Here is a 9,045-nt window from a genome sequence, read left to right as displayed (position 1 = left end):
AACAGACTCCATATGTATTTTCTAATGAAAACTATTCTTAACTATGATCTACGGATTAATTAGTAAAATAAATGTAAATAAAAAAATAAATAGGGAATAAATTTGGAGAGGTCAGAACTTTGAAATTTTCACCGTATTTCCTGAAAGTAATTGCTCAGGAAGATAAGGTGGTACTTCCAGTAAAATTGTGATAGTCCCAGAAATGCTGACTCACTTGTAATGGAATGTCATTCCTGGAACCATGGCCCATATAAAATGGCCTGTCAGAGCTCTAGCAAAGAGGAAAGGGCCTCCCTAGTCATCACACTTCTGCCTGTCACTGCAATGAGAGTGTTCACCTGCTGTCTGCCTGATGCTTACTTGACAGGCCCATGTTGGAGAAGCAAATACTTCTCAAGGCCCATCCTAAAAATACTTAACTAACAGGGCATTTGTTTTTCCTTAAAATGGACAAGGTTTGAAATTAAGAACTCATTTTGTCTCCTTTACTATTTTAACACTCTGTTTCAGGATTATTTTACCCTGCTTCATTTCCACGAAAGTCACTTTGGTAGCACTGTGCCCCTCTATCATGTAGAACAGGAAGTAGAGCTCTAGCCAACTCTAGCTCTCTGAAACTCCCTGCCCAGTAATTTCTAGTATCCCTCTATGGTCAAGCTTTTTAATGACCCATTTCCACTCTATCACTTCTTATTCTATTCCCAGTCCTCAGCCTTCAACCCTCTGTTCCTCCCTACCCCAGTGAAAAGGTCTCATTCCTGTACCTCCAGAGTCTAACTGAATGGTTGCTTTCCATTCCATATTTTAGCTTACCCCAGAACTATTTGATACCATCCATCATTTCCTCCTTGTTATATCCCTTAACTTCCTTGTTATCCTTCCCTTCCCCTTCTCCTCCTATCTATTTGACCAATCCTTCCCATTCTCACTCATGTAATATCATTCATGTCACTCACCCTCCTCTTCCTCCAGCCTCTGAAATGCTAATCATCCATAAGATCCTGAACCTGCACTTTGAACTCTACACTCTCTAAAGGTGACCCCATCATCAAGAATTCAAATGCCCCCATTAAGCTTGTGTCTGCCAAATAATGTAATCATAATGAAAGCAAGGATCACAATAACATTGGCTTAGAGCATAAAAAGTAATTAATAAATGTAGCAGTTTGATATGGCTATGAATTCCAAAAACAAATATTGATTATGTTTATAATCTTGTCTGTACCTGAGAGTGTTTAAGTTATGATTAGGGTTTTGATTGGGCCACGTGATTAGGGTGTTGAGCCCCACCCCTTGGTGGGTGGGGACTCACAGAATAAAAGCATGGCAAAAGACAGAATTGAGGGTTTTTGATGTTGGAGTTTGATGCTGAAGCATTAAGTTGGAGCCCCAGGAAGTAAGCACACAAAGGAAAGAGAAGCAAGACCCAGGAAGAGAGGAACCCAGGAAGCCTGAACCTTTACAGACATCGGCAGACATCTTGCTCCAACACATGAAAATAGACTTTCGTGAGGGAAGTAACTTATGCTGGTATCTGTAAGCTCCTACCCCAAATAAATACCCTTTATAAAAACCAACCAATTTCTGGTATTTTGCATCAGCACCCCTTTGGCTGACTAATACAAATAAATATTTGTTGAATGCATTGAATATCCTTTCTTGCTTGGGTCTCCCTCCTAAGCCCCAGACAACAAATATCCATATGTGTGCCATAGGTGTACATAGTATATATTTTTGGACAACTCCACCTGAATGTCCTTCAGACACCTCTCATTTACCCTATGCAAAAGTAATTTGTTGTCTAGTGCCACCAATCTCTTCCTTACTTTGGTTGTATACTGCAATAAATGGCACGATGTAGGCGAGACACCCTGGAGACCAGCTTACCACTCCCTCTTCTTCACTTTCATGCTCTTCCCTGGTACCCAGTTCTTCATCATATCCATTCATATTCTCTTGTAAATCTTTCACCCTATCCTTTCTACTCCATCCACTCACACTGCCACAGGACAATAGCCTCCTAATTGGCCCCATTTTCTTCACACTCTTCAGCTCCCAAATATCCCAGTGCCTCCTCTACCTGGCTCTCAGAATGCTTTTTCCATAAACAAAGCCGACCATATGCAGTTATATAGCCTGTATTATAAGGTCTCTGTCCTGGCAGGCACTGTGACAAGAATCTTCCATGAAAGATTCACTCAAGGCAAATGCAACCATTTCCTTGTAACAATATTCAGTCAACCTTCTAATGGGAGTCAGAGCCATGGGCTAAGAGCACCCCACTGAAGGGCAATTAAAGAGGGGCACAGGTGGTCCTCAGCTAGGTTCGTTCACTCTGTGCAGCAAAATAGACTGGCACACCAAACTAGGCTAGGAAGGAAAAAAGGGTTTATTCACCATAGGGAGCCTGGAGATGTACAATCTCAAATGAGGCTCCCTCCATCTGCAGAAATTCTAATGTTTTATGCCATCAGGGTGCTGATGAATAATTGGAGTGAGGCTGAACATAGGCTCCTTCGTTAACAAACATTAAGGGGCTGGACATGATGGGGTCGGTACCAAATCAGGGTGAGTTACAAAGTTGTGATCATTATCAGAGATCCATTTTCTGGGATGGGAAAGTACAGAGTAGAGGCCAGGCACAAGGTTTTCCATATGGATATTAAACAGGAGAGTGGAGTGGTTGCCATCGCAATGGCAAGTATACACAAGGGCGAGCCTAGTTCTGAACTAACCATAAACAAAGGTGAGTTCAGTTTAGAATTACCATCACAATAAATAAGTCTAAAGTAACGGTAAACCGGGATGAGGTCAGTCTAGAGTTATCATCACAATAGTAGATCTAGGCTAAATCCAGCCAGCTTCTGCAATTTCAGATTATTAACCCTTTGCTATTTTTTATAATACAAAGCCTTCTATATAATGATTTTGTAATAATTATTTGTTAATTCTTAACTCTCAGTTACAGTTTAGGCTTCATTTTCACTTCAAAGGAAACTGGGCAGGGAAGAGGTGCAGCTCAGTGATTGAGTGCCTGCTTCCCATGATAAGGTCCCAGGTTCAATCCCCAGTATCTCCTTAAAAAATAATGAACAAACAAAAACCTAGGCAGTTTTATCAGTTAAGCAACTAAAACTGTTTTAATATTAAGTTATGGAGGACAGGACTGCCTCAACCAAGACACTGGTGTTTTGCAGAAACCAGAGTGGGGCTGGATTGAAATTACTGTGGTTCACATTGCCAACTGAACTCACTTGATCCTCGTACTTTGCACATTCAAGAGCAGGAGGTGCCCATGCAGCTTTTCTAGCCAGTTCATTTATCTTGAACAGGACTTATTTCACTAATTTAAAATTATTGCTAACATCTCTCATGTGCTAATTGAGATGGCTGAGAGTTGAACATTTACAGTAGCTACCTGATTAGAGTCTTTCAAATGCTAACCAACCTCCCCTGGCGTGTGTATTTCTGATCAGGGTACTACAAAAATTAGCCGGCTGCCCTTGGGGGGAGTTTAAAACTAACTAAGCACACACATATGTATCATACTTTCTATGCTGAAGGATTTAGAACTAAATTACAGTCAACATAATGTCCTATTTTGCAGGGCCCTACATCCATGCCTAATCTGCCTTCTTGGTAATTAGGCTGTGCTTTTCTGTGCCCACAGTCTGCTGCAAGGAACTCTGCACCCTTGCTGCAATGCTCGGTACATGAATGTTTTGCAACAAATGTTCTTCTAATGAAGAAATGAATGACTTTACTAATCCATTAGTTACAAGAACAAAGATTCTGGATGGGAACTCAGAGAGCTCATTTCACCTATCCAGGCTTCAAGCCTCCGTTTCTCTGACAGTAGCTAATATTGAACTAAACCCCAGGCAATTGCCATTTTTAAGTTCAAAATCATGCAAATACTGGCCATTATTTATGGTTCCATCTTTTGTGATGCTTCCACACCACCTTCAAATAAACAAAGAGAAACTCGTTTAAAGCGTTTGTCGGAATCAAATTTTCTTCCAACGCTTAATGACGAGGTCCAGGGGACACAGCAGATTCCTGGCTCTCAGTGTTGTCAAAACCTCCAACCTCATTAGCATGCTCCATCATTCAATAGAAGGTTGGGGTTACCTGGAAATTGCCACAGATCAGTTAAGTCCTGGGAGCTCCAGAGGTGACATTCAGATTAGTAGAGGGTAAAAGGAAATCAATTCTCCCTTTTCAGCCTGCAGGTGCCCGCAGAGCTCCTGGTGTGAATGGTGAACTCTCATTTCACACACAAAGGCAAAGATGGCCTCTCCCTTCAGGGCCACTGGCTGATTGCGGAGGTGATGCAGGGAAGAATGGGAGCCACGGGGGTGCTGACGTGGCCTTGCCATTATGGGCACTTGCCATTATGGATGCTGACACAAAAAGGCCTCTTTATTCCAGGAGTCAGAAAAAGGAGAGGACGGAATTCCTATTTCACCAATCCTTAAAGTAAAATTACCTTGAGAATTTTGGACTTCAAGCAGGGATAAGAGCACCAGCCTTCATTATCCAGCCAACAGGTGAGGGGAAGAAATGCTTTTTGAGAAAGAGCCTCATTTTGGAACGGGAAGAGGAAGGAAAGATGACTCAAGGTGAGGCAAAGTGAATTCCACCATTTAATTAGCAATCACCCCTGACCTGACAGACACAGCTCCTGTAATTCCTGAACTGTTGAGTCAATGAGAAAGAGCAGGTAATTAGACAGCAAGCGCTAGAGCGGTGAGAAGCTTCACATTTCTGGGGTTTGAACTGAGAGCAAACTGGGTAATGTGCTAGGCTTTTAATATATTCCGCTTTCTAATTAGCAATCAGGGCTGATTTGTCAGTCATATCACCTAAAATGCGTAAAGCACTGGAACGTAAGGGGGAAGAAAGCAAGTTTAGAAAATCAATTATGCTTATATTTACATTCCCTCAAGGCTGAGGTATTGGAAAAGCTGCTGAAATATTATCTTTCTCTTTTCAAGGAACAGAAAGGGAGGGGCAAGGTTGCAATTCAAAGTAATGAATAAACCTCTGGCTGTTTGAGGAAAAGTACAATAGCTGAATATATGAGATTGGTGATGGGAAATGTAATTCATATGGTCAGCAATTGTGGAAATATTCTACCAAAGAGCATTAGAAGCATGTACATGCTCAAGAAATATAGAATTATTTTTGACATATAATGAGTTAACAAGAAATATTTCTAAATTCAGCCTTTATGTTGGATGGTGGGTGACAGAATGGGAATCTCTTATCATGCTCAAATAGCTGCAAGATATAACTATACAACAAACAAGAGGCAGTGTATAACTTCCTTCTAGCCTTTCCAAGAGGTGGTCTAAAGTCATTCAGCATCCCCACTTCCTCAGTCCTCAACCAAAGCATTCTACCTTCCACTAACACCAGTCCGCCAAAATTAGCCCTTCCAAAGTCAACAGTGTCCTTAGTTTCCAACTCAATGGATACTTCCAATCCTCTCACCCTACATATCATACCTGTGATTCCTCACTCTTGGTTCTCTTTGTACCTCTCCATCCCATTTCTAACTCCTTTGTGGGCTTCTCTTTATCTGCATGTCTCTTAAATATTGGTGTTCTCCACTTCAGCCCACAAATTTTCTTTGAGTGTCATTGGTCTCTATCCTTATGATTTTATCTGCTACTAACAAGCTGAAGATACCTAAATCTCTACCTTTGGTTCTTATCTGGTACTTGAGCCTCAGGCTCAACATCCAAGTTTCAAATGGACATCTCCACTTAGTATTCATCAACACTTTCTACTACACATGTCCAAAATAGAACTTATCATCCTGCCCTGACTTCCAGCCCCTGGCTTCCTCTTGCCTTCACTGTTGCTATTTAGTGTTTGTGGTAGGTAACCTCCCACTTCCTTGTCCATGCCCTCATGTAATCCACTCTTCTCAGTGTGGACCAGACCTAGTGACTGCTTCTAACAAATAGAATAGAATATGTCAATTCACAGATTAGATGACCAAAGAAGGCATTTACTTCCTTCATGTTTGCTCTCTCTCTCACTTGCTCTGCAAGAAAGGAAGAGGCCATGTTGTGAGCTACCCCAGAGAGGCTCATGAGGCAAAGATCTGATATTTCCAGACAATAGCCACTCCCTTAGGCCTGCTGACAGCCATGTGAGTAAGCCAGTTGAGCCCTGAGACGACTTCAGCCCTAGATGATACTTTGATACAACCTTGGGGGAGGTCCAGCTCATATACAGTAGAAGTTCATTGTTATAGATTAAACAATACATTATTTAGGAAAAAATACAAATATGAAAGAACCATAAAGAAAAGAAAGAAATGGTTTAAACACAAAATTAAGAGCAGTGGTTACCTCTGATAAGAGAGTAAGGGTAATAAAATCGAGGAGAGTACAGAGACTCCTGAAATATTGGTATTTAAGCTTGATGGTGGGAAATGAATGGTCACATTATTATTCCTTAAATGTTACCTATACCTGATATTTTTATCTATACTTCATATAAACATTTAATCCACTCTTGGGAAGTTAATTTAGAGACTACATTAAATGTTAATAAAGGAGGTAATTTAACTTTTTATTTTGAAATAATTTTAGACTTCCAAAAGATGCAACAACTATAGTTCAGAGTTCATATAAACCTTTCACCCAGCTTCTTCTGATATTAATAACTTATATACCTATAGTTTGATTATCAAAATAAGTTCATTAACATTAGAACACTGGGAAATAGACTTGGCCCAGTGGTTAAGGCATCCGTCTACCACATGGGAGGTCGGCGGTTCAAACCCCGGGCCTCCTTGACCCGTGTGGAGCTGGCCCATGCACAGTGCTGATGTGCGCAAGGAGTGCAGTGCCACGCAGGCGTGTCCCCTGCGTAGGGGAGCCCCACACGCAAGGAGTGCGCCCCGTAAGGAGAGCCTCCCAGTGCGAAAGAAAGTGCAGCCTGCCCAGGAATGGCACCGCCCACATGGAGAGCTGACACAACAAGATGATGCAACAAAAAGAGACACAGATTCCCGTGCCACCGACAACAACAGAAGCGGACAAAGAAACAAGATGCAGCAAATAGACACAGAAAACAGACAACCAGGGTGGGGGGGAGAGGAGAGAAATAAATAAATAAACAAATAAATCTTTCAAAAAAAACATAGAATACTATTAGTTAAACTACAGACTTATTCTAATTTCATGTTTACCTCCTAATGTCCTTTTGCTGCTCCAAAATCTAGTCAAAGATCATACATGACCTCTTTTTTCTTTAAATCAATTTTATTGACACGTATTAATAAAGCATACACTCCATCCAAAGTACACAATCAATGGTATTTGGTATAATCACATAGTTGTGCAATCATCACTTCAATCATTATTAGAGCATGTTCATTATTCCAATAATAATAAAGACGAGCAAAATACCCGTTAATAATCACCTCTCGGGAAGCAGATGTGTCTCAAGAGATAGAGCTTCCACCTACCATATGGAAGGAACTGGGTTTGATTCGTGGGGCCTCCTGGTGAAAAAAAAGAAGAGATAGCATGCCCACATGGCAAGTCAGCACAAGTGCCTGCGTGGTGAGCCAGTGCCTGCATGAGTGCCCGCGTGAGTGCCCACCTGGTGAGCCAGTACCCCGCTCAAGTGAGTCATGCAGCAAGATGATGCTGCATCAAAAGAGAGATAAGAGGAAAGTCAAGGTGAAGGGCAGAAGAGACCAGGAACTGAGGTGGTGCAATTGACAGGGAAACTCTCTCCCCATCAGAGGTCTCCAGGATTGAATTCTGGTGAATCCTAGAGGAAAGAAAATGGGAAGAGAAAGCAACACAGACAGAAAAAAAAAAAAACAAAACAGCAGGATGGGAGGAGGGGAAGGTGGGAAAATAAATAAATAAATAAATATTTTTAAAAAATAATAATAATCACCTCTCGACTCTCTATGCTTCCCCTGCTGTACATAGCTGCTATTCTGTTTCTGTCTCTTTATTTGTATTTATATTTTGTAGAGATGGAGTAAAACAATATGTAGTATCTTTTGTCTAGTTTCTTTCTCCTAGTATATTTCCTTTTCTTTTTACCCTTAATGAAAGATTATTGATATATTACTATATACTGTTGTCCATAATTTGCTTTGGTTGTATTTTTACCTGGTATTAATATCTTGTACCATTAACATACAACTGTTCAGTTTCAAAGAAACACAGTCTATTTATATATGCAATATTACCCATACTCATATTTCACATGAGGTTTCACTATGCTATACAGTCCCATGTTACATTTTTTCTTTCCTTCTAGTAATATACACAACCTTAAACTTTCCCTATCAACTACTGTCATATGCGTATAATAGCACTACTGGCTACAAACACTATGATGTGCTTTCACCGCTGATATTAATTTTCAAAGATTTATAAACAAACTTTTTACCAATTCTGCACAGCTTACCCTCAACTTTCCATTCTCTAACTCATTCTATTTTCTGGTGACCTATGTTCTAGTTATTAATTCCGTGAGTTTCCACAATGTATTTAGTTCATAACTGTGCAGTCATACAGTATTATTTCTTTTGTGTCTGGCTTGCATCACTCAACATCACGCCCTCCAGGTTCACCCATGTTGTCATGTGCTTCACAGCTTCATTGCTTCTTACAGCTGCATAATATTCCATCATGTGAATACACCACAATTTATCCATTCATCAGTTGATAAATACCTGGGTTGGTTCCATCTTTGGTAATTGTGAATAATGTGGCTATGGACATCAGTGTACCGATGTCTGTGTGTGTCACTGTTCTCAGCTCTGGGTATTGTTCCTTAGGAACTGTCAAGCAATCCTCCACAGTGGCTGTGCCATTCTATATTCCCATCAACAGTGAGTAAGTGTTCCTATCTCTCCATATCCTCTTCAATACTTGGAGTTTTCTGTCTTTTTAATAGTGGCCATTCTAATAGGTGCAAAATGATATCCCAGTGTAGCTTTGATTTGTATTTCCCTAATCATTAGTGATATTGGACATTTCTTCATGTTTTTTTTTT

This window comes from Dasypus novemcinctus, chromosome 4 (assembly GCF_030445035.2).
Source record: "Dasypus novemcinctus isolate mDasNov1 chromosome 4, mDasNov1.1.hap2, whole genome shotgun sequence".
Lineage (NCBI taxonomy): Eukaryota > Metazoa > Chordata > Mammalia > Cingulata > Dasypodidae > Dasypus > Dasypus novemcinctus.
Note: the sequence above shows the minus strand (reverse complement) of the source record.